The following is a 15,753-nucleotide window of genomic DNA, read 5'->3' as shown; positions in this document are numbered from 1 at the left end:
GTGCTTTGGGGCATAAAGAACGATAACAAACAATCATCATACATAACTCGACGGTCATACATAACAAAAGATATGGGCCTAGAACTCCCAGTCCTTTGCTTCCCGCGGGCGAACGGCAGAAAAAGGTAAGAAAGATGCGCACCGACCAGTTCCTGCTGCGCCCACCAGTGATCCCGGTCCTGAGGCCTCCTCTCCCTGCGCGTCGCAGCGCGTGCATGGCGGGACATCCGTATGCTGGAGCTGGAGTCACATGGCTCTGGGCAGCCAATTCGGGTACAGTATTTTCTCATTCATAATAATGGGAACTCTAAGTTGGAGTTCTAATTAATATGATTGAGAACCCCCCCGCCGTCCCCACCCCCCAAACAACCAAATACAAAAAAAAGAGAAAAAGTACACCACATATTTAAGATTAATTTAACTTAAAGTTAATAAATATCTTTTTAAAAAATATATATATTTTTCTGATTTTTTAAAAAAGTTTTTAAATTATGGTTTAAAATAAACTTGCCTTAGTTGGCAGGGGTTTTAACATTAAAATGTGTTTTTATTTTACTATATTTTTATATGTTTTAAAACTCCTATGCCTGTAAAGGTCAGCTATGTACCTGCTTTTATCAGGCGCAAGAGTTTTCAGGGCATCCGGTGGGCAAGATATCGGTAAATACCCCAATCTTGCCCATGTGAATGTCCTGGCCGTGGGGATACGGAGAATCTGTCAAACCAGAGCTTGACACAAGGAGCCTGAGATTTCTAAGCCATCGACTTATTTTGCCATATTTACAAATCAAGCTTAATCACTGGTTTTCAGTTTCGAAGAGGATACCTTCACTCGCAAATAGAACTTTCCAAACAGGGTGTCGAACTTAGACTCATTCTCGGCTGATCCTGAGGAAAGTTTTCCTCCGACGGATGCCCTTGATTTACGTTTGTACTCTTTACAACTTCAGACTCTTTGTCTGCCTGATTCGGACACAGACTTAAATTCTGACTTTCTCTTGGACTTGCTTCTAGTACATCTGATATATTGTAATACTCCTTATACAACCACTGGTAGAACACCAGCAGAGTTGTTTCTCAAATGGCAGCCACATTCTCATTGTTAAAGCCAAACTTGCCACAGTCCGTTGAAGAGAAACAATTAAGACAGAAAGAGAATAATGATAGAGGTAGAGTAAGAGAGAGAAGTGTGAAACTGAATCAGAAGGTTAGAGTGAAGAACCATCACCATAAATTTGGTGTCACTAAGTTGGAATTGGGAGAGCACTGGGTCATAAACCTACCCATATAAATTGAGCAATACAATTGTTGTTTTGTATGTGGAAGTGCATTTGAATAGGTTTAATGAAACCTGAATATTGTATTCTCAGGCTGGTTTTCTAGCATATTAATTATTTTTGATCCAATTTCCCTGTCAGAGTTGACATAAGAACCAGAGGAGAGAGGAAGAGACATGTTTTTCACGCAGTGAGTTGATATGATCTGGAATGCACCGCCTGAAAAGGTGGTGGAAGCAGATCCAGTAGTAACTTTCGAAAGGAAATTGGATAAATAATTGAAAGTAAAAATTAGCCCGGTTGTGGGGAAAGAGCAGGGGAGTGGGACTAATTGGAGAGCTCTTTCAAAGAGCCGGTACTGGTGCAATGGGCCGAATGGCCTACTTCTGTACTGTGTGATACTATAATTCTATGAATATTGGCATCGTGAGTTTCCCCATGCAGATCCTCCTGATATTTTTGGATGAAGAGGAGAAGCAGCAGAGGAAGGCCGGCCTGGTTAGACTACACCAGCAGGGCACTGCGCTGGGCTGATGGTACACTTACTGCCACAGTTGCAGACCGAGGCACGCCTACCTGGGGTGGTCAGAGATCTCGGCCTTGGATGTTCTGAATCACCAGGCGGCAGTTACAGAGCTGTACCATCTGCTGCAGGGATAGCTGCAGCTGACGTGCATCATATGCCTGGCACTGATAATTGATAATGGCAGTAAGCGTTGGTCCTGCCCTGCAACTCTCTAACTCTGCCTCCTTCCAGCTGTGATGTAATTCAGGCTGTCCTGAAGCTGGGTCACCTTCCGTGTTGTCACCTTCTGAGGCAATGCCCTTTACTTCACTCACCATCAAACAGGATGTTCGAATGCTTCGTGGTTCCACCCCTTCACCACAAGCTTGGGTACCGACCTCCACATGGATTGCGGCAGCCAGTGGGTTTTGTGAGCCAGTTCTGTTAGCTATACAATCTTTGCAAAGTTTCAAATACACAGGAAAATATTCAGCCCTTCTAAACCTTACTTATAGAAACATAGGAGGAGTAGTAGGCCATTGGCCCCTTTGAGCCTGCACCGCCATTCAATATGATCATGGCTGATCCTCTATCTCAACACCATATTCCTGCTTTCTCCCCATACCCATGGGTGCCTTTTGTGTCTACAAATCTCTCTCTCTCTCTCTCTCTCTCTCTCTCTTAGAGAATTCCACAGGTTCACCTCCCTCTGAGTGAAAACATTTCTCCTCATCTCAGTCCTAAATTTCCTACCCCGTATCCTGAGACTGTGACCCCTTTTTTGTCCCCCTCCCCTTAAATGGCTACTTACCTTTAAGAGCCACTTATGGGGACAAAAAAATGTTAGTAGTCTTTACAAAAGCTGAATGTTTATAATGTCCCCCTTATCCCTTGTGTGCAGCTCTTCTGGTGAGCATGCTGCATCAGTCCAATATGAAGAAGTTGCTTGCATGCATTGTATAACAGAAACTGACCCTCTGAAACCATGTGGAGTCAGAATATTAACAGTCTGTTGGGTGCTCAAAACACAGCACTTGGCCAATGATTCTACATTGTTCTATAAATGCAACAAGGAGACTAAGAGATGACTGAGGAGCAGTCTGGAAGGGCAGCGATAAATACTAAAATGTTAAAAGTGTGGGTATCATGCGATCAATCCTTTTTGTCAGCTTCACTCTTACTCTGTCGCAATCCAGTCTGACTGCAATTAATAATCTCCTGTCACGAGAGGATTCAGTTAGCCCGGGATTGAAAGGAATGTACTGGCTGGGTCACGGCATGCAACACTCGCCTCAAACATTGCATAAGTGCGCCCATTCTGGAAACTGACCAGAGAGCCCCCTGATGGCCCACATCGTTTGTCGCCATGGTGAATGTATGAGGCATGAAGAGTCCCGCGATAGTTGGTGACATGGTGGGGACTGCAGTTGGGCGAGTGGTACTGGTAGGAAGGCCCCAGGGGGCGTCTTGTTACACAGTTGATCTTTCCTGTAGGCCATTTGTGCTGTTCTGAATCTTACAAACTACACGTTGTCAAAATTACCTGCTGTTATGTCTTTAATACTCTTATGAATGACTCCACGAGGTCTAGTATTGCACTTGAGCAGTTGTGACCTTAGTCCCATTTAGTGTAACTCCAGAGTGAGGCACAAGCATGGTGGGCAGCCTTTTATACTGGGCCCTACACATCTATGCAGGTGACCCTCAGGTCTCCCACCGCAGCGCCCTCTGGTGGCACACCTTATGTGACAATACAGTTAGTATACATGGTCTACGTACATGACATCACTTCCCCCAAGTCTTTAATGTACATTGCCGGTAACCTGGGCTTTGCTCTTCCTGGTTGACCATTGGAGGGTCGCTTCTAGCTTGAGTGGGTTGGTAGTGAGATTTGTGGCAGTGGAGGTCCCCGTGGTTTCTGGTTGTGAGTCCATGACTACTCCATTCTTCCCCCCCACACAAAGATCATGCTAATAGCCCGTTACATGTAAGCTGCATTCAAGTTCATCACATGGGTTTTACATTTACAACTTGGTACATTTGTTGGGTGGATTACAGTTGCGTTTCTTTTTGTGTGGTACATTTACATGATCAGTACAGGTATATCAGTACAGGTACACATTCTTTCTCACCTTCTCTCTCTCTTGCCTTCTCTCTGTCTTTTGCCTTCTCTCTCTCTCTCGCCTTCTCTCTCTCGCCTTCTCTCTCTCGCCTTCTCTCTCTCGTCTTCTCTCTCTCGCCTTCTCTCTCTCTCCTTCTCTCTCTCTCTCTCTCTCACCTTCACTGTGCCTCTCACCTCTCTCTCTCTCTCTCTCTCTCTCTCTCTCTCTCTCTCTCTCTTGCCTTCTCTCTCTCTCACTCACCTTCTCTCTCACTCACTCACCTTCTCTCTCACTCACTCACCTTCTCTCTCACTCACCTCTCTCACACCTTCACTCTCTTTCTCTCCTGGCTTTTCTCTCTCTCTCATCTTTTCTTTGTCTCTCGCATTCTCCCTCTCTATCGCTGTCGCCTTCTCTCTCTCTGGCCTTCTCTCTCTCTCTCTCTCTCTCTCTCTCTGGCCTACTCTCTCACCTCTCTCTCACCAGAGGACAGTCTAGTTCCAGCACGGCCGGATGAGATCTGGGTCGTCTGGTGGCGGGGCAGCGCCCCATGCTAGTGGGTCTGTGGGCGAGGTGAGCTCATTTTGCTCGAGTTGCCGGAGCTCGGGGCCTAGTGTTGGGCAGGCCCAAAGACAGCTGATGTGTCTGTGACCTCCCTGTCCTTTTCGTTTGCACAGTGTCGCTGTTGGTCCCTGGGAAGCGGTCTGAGCGAGTGAGCGTTTCGTGTAAGTGATGGTGGGGCTGCCTCGTCTTGTCTAGCAGTTCGCAGGGGACTGCTGACTTTTGAGGGCACCGTTGTGAGCACTCTCTAGTTTGGGATCCTGGCTGGTCCAGGTCCCATTCGGAGGAGCCGATGCGGGTGACCCTTCGCTCTTGGGCTTTGCCGTGGTGGCGAGTGGGTTTGTGGGCTGCGCCTTTTCCACCCGGGTGGAGGGCGATGGTAGCCGACTGCGAGCATAGGCGCAGTTTACTGTTTCTGGCCCGTGGCGGTTCATGCAATGTTAAACCGATCTGAGGCAGGGTATCGCTACTGGGGATCGTTTACTCTGCAGCTTGTCTACTTCTGTCAGCTGTGGGGACACTTTATGATACATCGTTCTGATCCCGGGGATACAGCTACAGCATTGGGTAGTCTGCTGGACCTGTATACAACCATTAGGTGTTCACCCGCTACATTGGCTGATTGCAATTTGCACCCGACATCGCTCAACAACATTTTTCTCGTTATATCTGGACTTTTACATTGGTTACCAATTTCAAGCAGTTCATTCAAAAATGGTGGGTTGCTGGCCTCCTTTAAAATGGTCTTACTACTTTTACCCCAATTGTCTTCCTTGCGTGGAGCCACGTGTCGTTGCTCCATTAGTGCTGCACCTCATGGTTTGGACGCCATCTTTTCCCTGACCATGATGTCAACTGCCGCGATCTTTTTTCCCAGGGATTCTGCCACTGAAGCTGGGAAGGTGCCCTCAGATCCAATCTTCCTCCCCAGGAGTCCTGCCACTGAAACCGGGAAGGTGCGTTCGGGTTGTCTCGGCCGGATCATCGCCACGCAGTCGTGATAAGAGGTCTGTGCCTCGGGGGCTGCGCGGTTCTGCTCTCCGGTGCCTGGTCCAACCGAAGGTGGGGACTTGCTCTGCCTCTGAGCATGGGGGACATCGATCGCTGGAGGGATGAAGTCTTCCCAATTCCAATGAATCTTCTCCATCCATCTTCTTCCAAGTAGCGTTGGTCCATCACCTGAAACAATCCACAATGGTAAATTGTACACCGTGCCATCATGGATACACTTACATCCATACTACCAACAACTGATATTCCATAGCCTCTCAAAGGCTTCTTGGCCCATTATTGACTGACTCGCCCCCATGTCCACTTCCATGAAGACTCGACTTCCATTATCACTGGAGGACAATCTGTGATGCAGGTATATACTCCATACACTTCGACCTTGGACTGAGCTGCCTCTCTAACCATCTCCTTGTAATCCGCACTGGATTCACAGCCATCTGCTGACTCTTCTTCCACATGGTGAGTCGCAGCTCTTTTGCACATTCGCTGGAGGTGGCCCTTTGTGTTGCAGCCTTTGCACACATAGTCTCTGAACCGACACTGATGAGCCCTGTGATTACCTCCGCAACGCCAGCATGGTGCTCCTCGATTTACGTTTGCACCCCTCGACGGACTCTGAGCTGAAGGACTTGGGGGGCCTGAACGCTCTGCCCTGGACAGATTCACGTTCAACAGTTCTGCCTGTGAAAGGCGCCATTCTATTTACAGTACTTGCCGGGTTCGAGTCCTGAGAGTGAGTCGTCATCTGCTTGGAGCTGTCGCTTGAGGTCATGAACGCCTGGCTGATGCTGATGGCCTTCTGCAGAGTGACGGTGGTTTCAGCAGACAGTAGCCTGTGAAGAAGGGCCTCATGACCGATGCCAATTACGAAGACGTCCCGCAACGCATCGGCGAGGGATGCGCCGAATTCACACGGTCCTGCCAGCCTCCTGAGGTCGGCAGCGTACTTCGCGATTTCCTGGTCCTCGGGGCGGCGGTGTGTATAAAATCGATGCCTGGCCTTGAGGATGCTCTCCTTCGGTTTGAGTTGGTCCTGAATAAGCACTTTCAGCTCCTTGTATGACTTGGTCATTGTTTTCTCTGGTGCAAGCAAGTCCCTGACGAGGCCATAGACCGCAGGCCCATAACTGGTCAACAAGATAGCTCTGCGCTTATCTGCCAACGTGGCCGGATCATCACCTATTCAGGTCATTTGCTAAGAAATATTGGTCGAGCCGCTCCGTAAAGGCTTCCCAATCTTCACCCTCCTGAGAACTTTTCTAATGCACCAACGTTAGTCATTTTTGCGTGAGAGTTCGTAATCTCGTCGCCAGTTGTTATGACTTTAATACACTTATGAATGACTCCGCGATGTCTAGTATTGTACTTGAGCTGTTGTGACCTTAGTCCCATATATTGTAACTCCAGAGTGAGGAACAAGCATGGTGGGCAGCCTTTTATACTGGGGCCCTGCACACCTATGCAGGTGACCCTCAGGTGGCACACCTTATGTGACTATACAGTTAGTATACATGGTCTACATACAATAACTAATATACATTCCTTGTATTTGGAAAACATAAAGCTGACAAATAGTCCTTGCACAGGGAGGTTGAGTGGAAGGTCCATTGTCATTGTAATGCTGTAAAATTACAGTACCCTTGGGTATTTCTGGGCAAATCATGGCGCCAGCATAAGTTCTGTTACATTAGATAAGACGTATAATATGGAGATCAGAACTGTTCTGATCTAACCAAGGTTCTAACTCCCCTGTTTTTCAATTCTATACCTGTAGAAATGAACTCCAGTGTTCTGTTTGCAGTTTGTATGGCTTTGTAAGCATGTAAAATGGAGAGATTGTCACAACCCCAGATGGAAGAAGGGAAGATAAAATGCTCGAGGATCAGAGATGAAGGACTACATTTTGACAGATTGGAGGTTTTGAGATCAGCAGACTTGTGATTTACAGCTTAATGGTAAATTACTTCAAGTCACAGCCTCCCCGAAGAAACTTGTCCCTGGTTAGTGGATGACAGGAATTCTCCACCTTTTGAAGGTAGAATTATATTCTCCCCTTTGCTTCACCTTTCCTACTGTCTTTCACTTTCATGTAAGATGAGCATTGACAGTGCCACACTGAATATCAGAACCATTCCTACTCCCCATCAGCCGCAGTACCAAGTAGTCCTTTAATCATCAACAGTGCTCTGCTTTACTGCGTGTGATGGGAACAAACCCACATCGTCCCTGATCTTTAAGGACAGCATCTGAGGTACCAGCTTCTCATTCCCAGTCTCTGCTTTAACTGTTGGATGTAGCTTGTGCTGAAGCAGATTTATCGTCTCAACAGAAAGATCTCAACTTCAGCGGAGTCCAGATTCAATCTGGAGCAGTTCCTTAAGGAATTTAACTTACAAAATGTACAGAGGCCTTATATTCAAACTTAAATGCAAACAGTAACTTTGGGCAGAAAGTGTGTTCGAAGGCCATTGAGTCAGTGACACACGATATACAACCCATTGCTTGGCTTACTGCCAGCAGTCAGTTTAAACATCTAATGGGGCGCAGTCTGTCTTAATTAACATTTACTGCTCTAATGAGCATGTTAGGAATGTGTTTTTGTTTCACTATATTGACAAAGGCTACAGTCCAGTGCCTGCGTTAATTATGGGTTGAAACACATGGTCAGAAACACATGCAGGTTTATTAAAGTTAAATATTGCACATACTCACGGCCAGCATAAGACGCTGCCATTGCAGAATCATGATCATCGTCATCATAGGCAGTCCCTCGGAATCGAGGAAGACTTGCTTCCACTCTTAGTGAGTCCTTCGGTGGCTGAACAGTCCAATATGAGAGCCACAGGTGGGACAGATAGTTGTTGAGGGTAAGGGTGGGTGGGATTGGTTTGCCGCATGCTCCTTCTACTGCCTGCACTTGATTTCTGCATGCTCTCGGCGATGATACTCGAGGTGCTCAGCGCCCTCCCGGATGCTCTTCCTCCACTTAGGGCGGTCTTTGGCCAGGGAATCCCAGGTGTCAGTGGGGAAGTTGCATTTTATCAGAGAGGCTTTGAGTGTGTCCTTGTTGTTACGTTCAGAATAACTCCACAAGACTGTTCACGAAGCTCAAACTGTTGTGACCTTGGTCTCTTTAATGTAACTCCAGAGTGCAGAAGCAGCATGGTAGACTGCTTGCCCAGGGTGTGCAGGTGACCCTTAGGTCTTCCACAGATGCGTCCCCTGGTGACAAGTCTTACACATTGGTAATGTTTACATACATAACACTTGTAACGTTTCCTCTGCCCACCTTTGGCTCGTTTGCCGTAAAGGAGTTCCGAATAGAGCGTTTGCTTTGGGAGTCTCGTGTCTGGCATGCACACAATGTGGCCTGCCCAGCGGAGCTGATCAAGTGTGGTCAGTGCTTCGATGCTGGGGATGTTGGCCTGGTCGAGGACACTAACGTTGGTGCGTCTGTGCTCCCAGGGAATTTGTAGGATCTTGCGGAGGCATCATTGTAGAATAGCCCATTGCAGACAGCTGAGCTCAACTTTTTCCATCCGAGTTCTTCCCACTTGTGGTTATGATTCCACCTCATCTATAGCGCTAGGTTTGTGACCGTGTTTTCGCCGCGATTTGACCATCCGTGGCGAAAACCTGCTCGGTGGGATCCTCAGGTACCTCTTTGCGCCGGCGCTTCCACATACCGCCGGGGCAAGGTGTGCCGACGTTCAACGACGCAGATTGCGTTACCGTCGTACTTTCAGCTCTCTCCCAACCCTACGCTACGCCGAGAATACCGACAGGTCAAACCTGTCACTGCAGCCCTGCCAGCAGTGGTAAGTACGAAGGTAAGTTAACGTTTTTATTTTAAAATTATTTTTCAGCGATTTAGTAGGTAAGGGTTTTCTGAATGTTTGAATATTTTTTGCAATTTTTTTTGTTTTATTTTGTGCCCCTTCCTAGGTCTCTCTCGCAGCGCTACCGGCCCCGGACTAAAGTTGCCACAACTCACGGTTTGTGCTGCGAATAGTCGTGTAACGCCGACTGTACCGATGCGATGTAAAGGCCGAAAGTCAGGCCTAATAACAGTAGCGCAGCGAAAATGGTAATGTTGGCATAAAACTACCGTTTTTGCCGAAAACCGAAAATCCAACCCAAACTGTTTGTAAGCGGTTCTAATTTCTGGGCCTTTGTGTCCATTACCAGTTACCCACTGTGGGTACCAGCTCCTATCGCGATGTCCCTAGGCCTGCCAAATATTATTGCAGAGGAAGCATCGAGTTAGAATGTATTTTGGTCAGAAAGACATAAAAAGAGAAGAGAGTGTGGTTATAAAGTGAATCTAAATGTAAGCATGTACCAATTGGTCTTCAGTCTTTCAATCTCAGAACTACGGAACTAATCTAAATTGCAATATAATATAAGAATATAAGCAATTATTTTGTGTAAAATGAATTTCCTTACTATTTCTCAATCTTAATTGCCAACAAGCACGATTGAGGTCCTTTGATCTATCCAGTTGACTTGGTTACAGTGTCCTGGTGGCAGAGGGCAGAAATGAAAGGGACAACGCAGGCTACGATGGTCGAGTGAGACAAGTTAGTGAAGTAACAAACAAAACTGTATGGTGCATGTCTCGGCAGTTCAACCTCTCCACCACTGTACCATTGAGAGGCCCAGCCAATGGCAGGAAAGATAGCCACGGAAGTGCCATAAGGTTTTAGTGTACAGCATATATCAGCGAAGGAATTAGAACATAAGAACATAAGAAATAGGAACAGGAGTAGGCCATAAGGCCCTCTAGCCTGCTCCGCCATTCAATACGATCATGGCTGATCCGATCATGGACTCAGTTCCACTTCCCTGCCCACTCCCCATAACCCCTTATTCCCTTATCGGTTAAGAAACTGTCTATTTCTGTCTTAAATTTATTTAATGTCCCAGCTTCCACAGCTCTCTGAGGCAGCGAATTGCACAGATTCACAACCCTCTAAGTGGATGGCCCCTTATTCTAAGATCACGCCTTCTAGTTCTAATCTTCCCCCATCAGTGGAAACATCCTCACTGCATCCACCTTGTCAAACCCCCTTATAATTTTACACGTTTCAATAAGATCACCTCTCATTCTTCTGAGTTCCAATGAGTAGAGGCCCAACCTACTCAACCTTTCCTCTAGAGTCAACCCCCTCATCCCCGGAATCTGAACTGCCTCCAAAGCAAGTATATCCTTTCGTAAATATTGAAACCAAAACTGCACACAGTACTCCAGGTGTGGCCTCAGCAATACCCTGTATAGCTGTAACAAAACTTCCCTGCTTTTATGCTCCATCCCCTTTGCAATAAAGGCTAAGTCGTTAATATAGATTGTAAATATTTGGGGTCCCAGCACTGATCCCTGTGGCAAATAACTATAATGTTAGTGTTGTTAGGAACAGAGAAAGGGCTAATTTTACAAACTTGCCCACCTCCAGCTCATATTAGGATATTGCAGGCACGCCGGGCTGGATTTTCCGGTCCGTTGTGCTCCGGCACTCGCTCCGGAGTGACGTGAAATGAGACAGTGATCCTCCGGTCAGGTTTTGCAGCGACGCTGAGCAGCACCGCCGGGAAGAGTTGCACCGGGTGTGCAACGCCCCTTGTTGCAACACCGACCGAGTTTTGACTCGAATCCGACTCGTACACCTGGAATCACGCCTCACAATGACGGCCTGGCAAACCGGAGCGATCCAGCCATGCCGGCAGTGGTGAGGACGGCAAAGTGTTGTAAAGGTAAGTGCGAGTGTTTGTTCTTTTCATTTTTTTTCGCGATTTGTGTTGTGGTGGCGTGGGCAATGTTCTGGGAATGTTTGTATGTTTTTTTTAAAGATTTTTTTTCTCCCCCCTCCCCACCTCCCACCCCTCCCTGCACCCCGTCCACCACCCCTCCCCCCGAAGGCCTCTCTCGGATTGCACACTTTAGTTCACGAGTTTCCCAATTTTGTGTCTTGAAGTTGTACCACACCTCCCTTCGTGCTGTGCCCCCTGACGCACGGCCCAGATGGTGAAAATTCCTTACCAAAGCGCAACCTTTTCCTGGCCGGTAACATTCCTGCCCCGCCTCCGTTTTCACCCCGAAAACAGAAAAGCCTAAATTCCAGCCCGATGGGTACGGATTCCCGGAATGTACTGCACTGTCAGAAAATCACCCGATAACATCTCTGCTACTTTTTCTGCCTTTATTGTAAAAGTATTTTCTGCGGTCAATCCATTGCCAAGGAATAAGATTCTCTTTACATCACCAGCAATCGTTCTTCTGTACAAGGAACCTTCACCCCTTCAGAAGGCCAGGAAACAGTGAGAAAGAGGTGGAGAAGCCCACTATAGCTCCTGAAGGTAAGAAGTATGGGCTCTAATACCATCGCTGTGTTGTTGAACCATTACATTTGGAGCAATCCTCCACAGATTCAACTTTGAACTGTCGATTAAGGTATACTTAGTAACTCAATAAAGTCAATAGGAATGAAAAACTGGTGAGGTTTTTTTGAATTTAGGATCAGCAGAATCAGTGAAGGAGGTGTGAGAAGCAAGACTTAAGTTGCTGTTAGACTGCGTATACAACAGGACCGAAATTCAGACCCGTCACAAACCTGCCGCAATTAGCGCCATTTTGCTGCCATTACCATCACTATGGTTGCGGCAGCCATTGGATCGATTTTCGCCGATTTATTTTAAACAATGACGGACAGCGGTAATGACTGGGAATCGGGAATTTGTAGCATGTGGGTGGGTAGATTACAATGCTATAACCACGGGGAAATTCACCCTTCTGGTGATTTCCAGCTAGTGAGCCCGTTGCTCCCTGGCCGCCTTAAAGGCTGCAGTTTGCAGTGAAGGCCCTGAGGAGGGGAGGCCTTGCAGTGGAGGCCCTGAGGAGGGGAGGCCTTGCAGTGGAGGCCCTGAGGAGGGGAGGCCTTGCAGTGGAGGCCCTGAGGAGGGGAGGCCTTGCAGTGGAGGCCCTGAGGAGGGGAGGCCTTGCAGTGGAGGCCCTGAGGAGGGGAGGCCTTGCAGTGGAGGCCCTGAGGAGGGGAGGCCTTGCAGTGGAGGCCCTGAGGAGGGGAGGCCTTGCAGTGGAGGCCCTGAGGAGGGGAGGCCTTGCAGTGGAGGCCCTGAGGAGGGGAGGCCTTGCAGTGGAGGCCCTGAGGAGGGGAGGCCTTGCAGTGGAGGCCCTGAGGAGGGGAGGCCTTGCCGTGGAGGCCCTGGCTGGTGTTGCTGTACCAAGACGGGCAACTCAATTCTCGGACACAGATTTGGAGACCCTAATGCAGGCGGTCGAGGGAAAAAGGCGAGTCCTTTAATGCTCTCTCTCCCTGAATGCTCCAGCACCTACTGTGCCTTTCCCTCTGAAAATGTGCTCCTTGCAACCTCCATGTGTCAATCCCCTACTTCCCCCTCAAGGCAGCCTTTCTCCCATTGATGTTTACAGATGAGAGGCCAAGTGGCAGCTGAGGCGAGGGAGAGGCTCCTCCTGACACACCATCACGAGGCCTAGAGGAGAGCATTGAGGACAATGATGGAGATCAACTTCCCGACAGCATCGAGGACATTGAGGGCTCCAGCCTTGCTGACACCCTGGATCGCACTCCATCTTTTGGGGACCTCAGTAATGAGGAAGAGGAAGAGGAGGACACTGCTGGCAGCATCACGTCATTGTTTCCAATCACATCCGCCAACTCAGATACTGGGATTGCGCGGTCAGATAGTACGGGGGTCTGCACTGGGTGTTGCACCGGTGACTAGCGGACTGCACCATGGTGCCGGCGCTCGGCAACCTCGGGTACCATCTCTCCGGAGGGAGAGTCCTCACCAGAGTTCTGCCGAGGAGGACTCCGATGACGCCATCGATGTTGCGGCTTACGAGACAAGGGTGGAGGCCATGCCTTCCCAGATGTTGGGGGCACTGGCGAGGGTGCCGGAGAGCCTGTCGGAAGTGGTGAGGAGCATGGAGGAGTCCGCCTCCCGCATTGTCGGTAGCTCTACACACTCCATGGAGCCATCATTGCCAGTGTGCAGGCGATGGTGGACTCCCAGAGTAACTGGATCCAGCTGTGTTGCTCTGCAAGTGTCGATGGAGCATCTATGCTGTCATGTCTGCTGGCTTTGAGACTTTGGCTGCTTTCATGCAGTCTCAGGTCGATGCCCCCCGCCACCTCAGTGTTGCCTTCACGGCTGGATCCACCACAGGTCACGGGGGACCTTCGGGTGTGGCCTCACAGCACCGACCCGAGCTCCCTCAGATTGGTGGTGGTGGTTAGGTGCTGCCCCCAGGGAGTGACCCAGGCTCCTCGGGCCAGGATACGGATGATGCGCTCCCTCAGGATCACAGCATTCCTGGCCCCAGACCTGTCACTCCGCCAGTGCCTCCAATCATGGTCTCACCCGAGCCAAGCCAGACTGAACCATGGAGGAATGTGGAAATGTATTTTTATCTAAGCTGATACCATACGGTATTTGTGTGCCTTTTGATTAAAATGGAGTCCTGGCCCTTCCAGAACTTTCTGCATTTTAGCAGCCAGCTTATTATGAACAGCTAAACCTGCTGTTAGATGGCTGATGGTTATCAGACAGTTAGGAGACAAGTCATGCTGAGACAAGTAACCCCCCATGGTGCTCTCCTATTGTCTACACTACAGGAGTTCCATGTCACCCCACCCTTATCTTCTAGCCATTATCTCTTTCCTTTACCTCATCCATTTGAAGCAAACAGGTAAACTGACCAGGAAATTGGATAATCCTGATACAATACAAGACAGGTGATAGCCCATTACCTATGACTCATGGAGTAATGGCCGTTTGGCTTTCTGATAACCCTGACAAAAGGAAATATCTTGACACCATTTCAGGACCAGGATATAGTAATTAACTCTTTATCTGTATTCACTGACTGTGAGACAGAGCAATACACAGGGAGAGGCCAGAACTTGGGTTTTACTGTATAAATATCTTGTGAAGCTGTACCATTGCGGAGGTTTCATTTAGCCCTTGACTGAGTGAAACCTACCCCTTGCGAGCAAGTAAATTAAAAGGGAAACTTCCATCGGAGCTGTAAGTGTCGGAGTCATTCTTTTCTGAGGTCGAGATTTCGACAGTTATTGGAGGTTCCACCGAGATGCATACTCTCTGTTCTGTGAGTAAAATGGATACAGGCATAGTGCCTCTCCAGTGAAAGGCTTCGGTGGCCAAACAAGGTGAGCCTTTGCTCACAAGAGGTTTCTTCACTGTTGAATCGCAGATGTAATCTGTTGTCCACAGCTGAGGTACTGCATCTACAAGACTCGGCATTTAAAAGTTAAAGGTATTTTTTTTATAACCATTTCTTTCTCAGCTCGCCAGCAGAAGAGAACAGGTTCTGGAAAAAATCTCGAGACAGCCCGGGGAAGGTTTCAGTAGGTAAGGAAGCGCTAGTCGATCGAAAAGGGTTCCAGGTTCTTATGTGATAAGATTTTTATTGTTTTTAATTCGGAAGGGGTTCTTATGTGATAAGACTATTAAAAGAAAAGAAAAAAAAAGAAAGCGCTAATAATCGATCGAAGGTTCTTATGTGATAAGATTTTTATTGTTTTTAATTCGGAAGGGGTTCTTATGTGATAAGACTATTAAAAAAAAAAGAGCGCAATCGATCAAAGAGTTTGGGTACGGAACCTTAAGTTTTATCAGCTGTTATTAGGATAAGTTAAGGACTCGGTCTGTAGTGGCGTACAACGCAGACTGAGAATTTGTTTAGAGGTTATGATTTGTGTACTCACGGGAATATTGTTTGTTGTCCTTGTATTACTGTTGTGTGCAATACCTTTGTGAGTCATTGCCATTAGAGAAACGGGAAGAGTCACTAGGGAAAATTGTGATTCGGGAAAAAAAAAACACAAGGATTGATTAAGAAAAGAAACAGTAACTGATTGATCAACTACGATTGGTTCGTGCCAACATATCTCACACACCCAGACTGAGCCCGAATTAAGAGCCTTTTCAGGCCACGTAACGGCCAGGAGAAGTGGGCGTAGAGAACTCGGTTGGCCGAAAGGATTGTGAGATCAGAAACTGTGGTAAAATCTTAAATCATCCAGAATGGGGGCTGGAGCAAGTAAACCACCACCAAAAGGGACCCCAGCCCATTTTATGCTCCAGAATTGTGGTCAGTCTTCAATTGACCACCTAAGAGAATGGGTAAAATGGACTAAGGGTGAAAACAGGCCATTTCCACCCGATGGTTCATTCAATTTAGAGAGAATAACCTGTCTAGAAGAATGCCTTATAGACAGAGACCCAGGTAGAAGAGGAA

The 15,753-nt window shown here is 47.8% G+C and overlaps 1 long non-coding RNA gene across 1 annotated transcript in view; it reads left to right on the top strand.

The window, feature by feature from the left end:
• LOC139279403 (uncharacterized) overlaps nt 1–15,429 on the top strand; it is a 36,690-nt gene extending 21,261 nt beyond the window's left edge. The window contains exons 2-4 of the long non-coding RNA XR_011596465.1: nt 9,402–11,207; nt 11,720–11,810; nt 14,800–15,429. This is a non-coding gene — a long non-coding RNA (uncharacterized lncRNA). The remainder of the gene's footprint in view (nt 1–9,401; nt 11,208–11,719; nt 11,811–14,799) is intronic.
• Nucleotides 15,430–15,753: the final 324 nt, after the last annotated feature.

The sequence above is a fragment of the Pristiophorus japonicus genome, chromosome 14, assembly GCF_044704955.1.
Source record: "Pristiophorus japonicus isolate sPriJap1 chromosome 14, sPriJap1.hap1, whole genome shotgun sequence".
In the NCBI taxonomy this organism is placed as follows: Eukaryota; Metazoa; Chordata; class Chondrichthyes; family Pristiophoridae; genus Pristiophorus; species Pristiophorus japonicus.
This window is presented reverse-complemented; position numbering and strand designations above follow the sequence as displayed.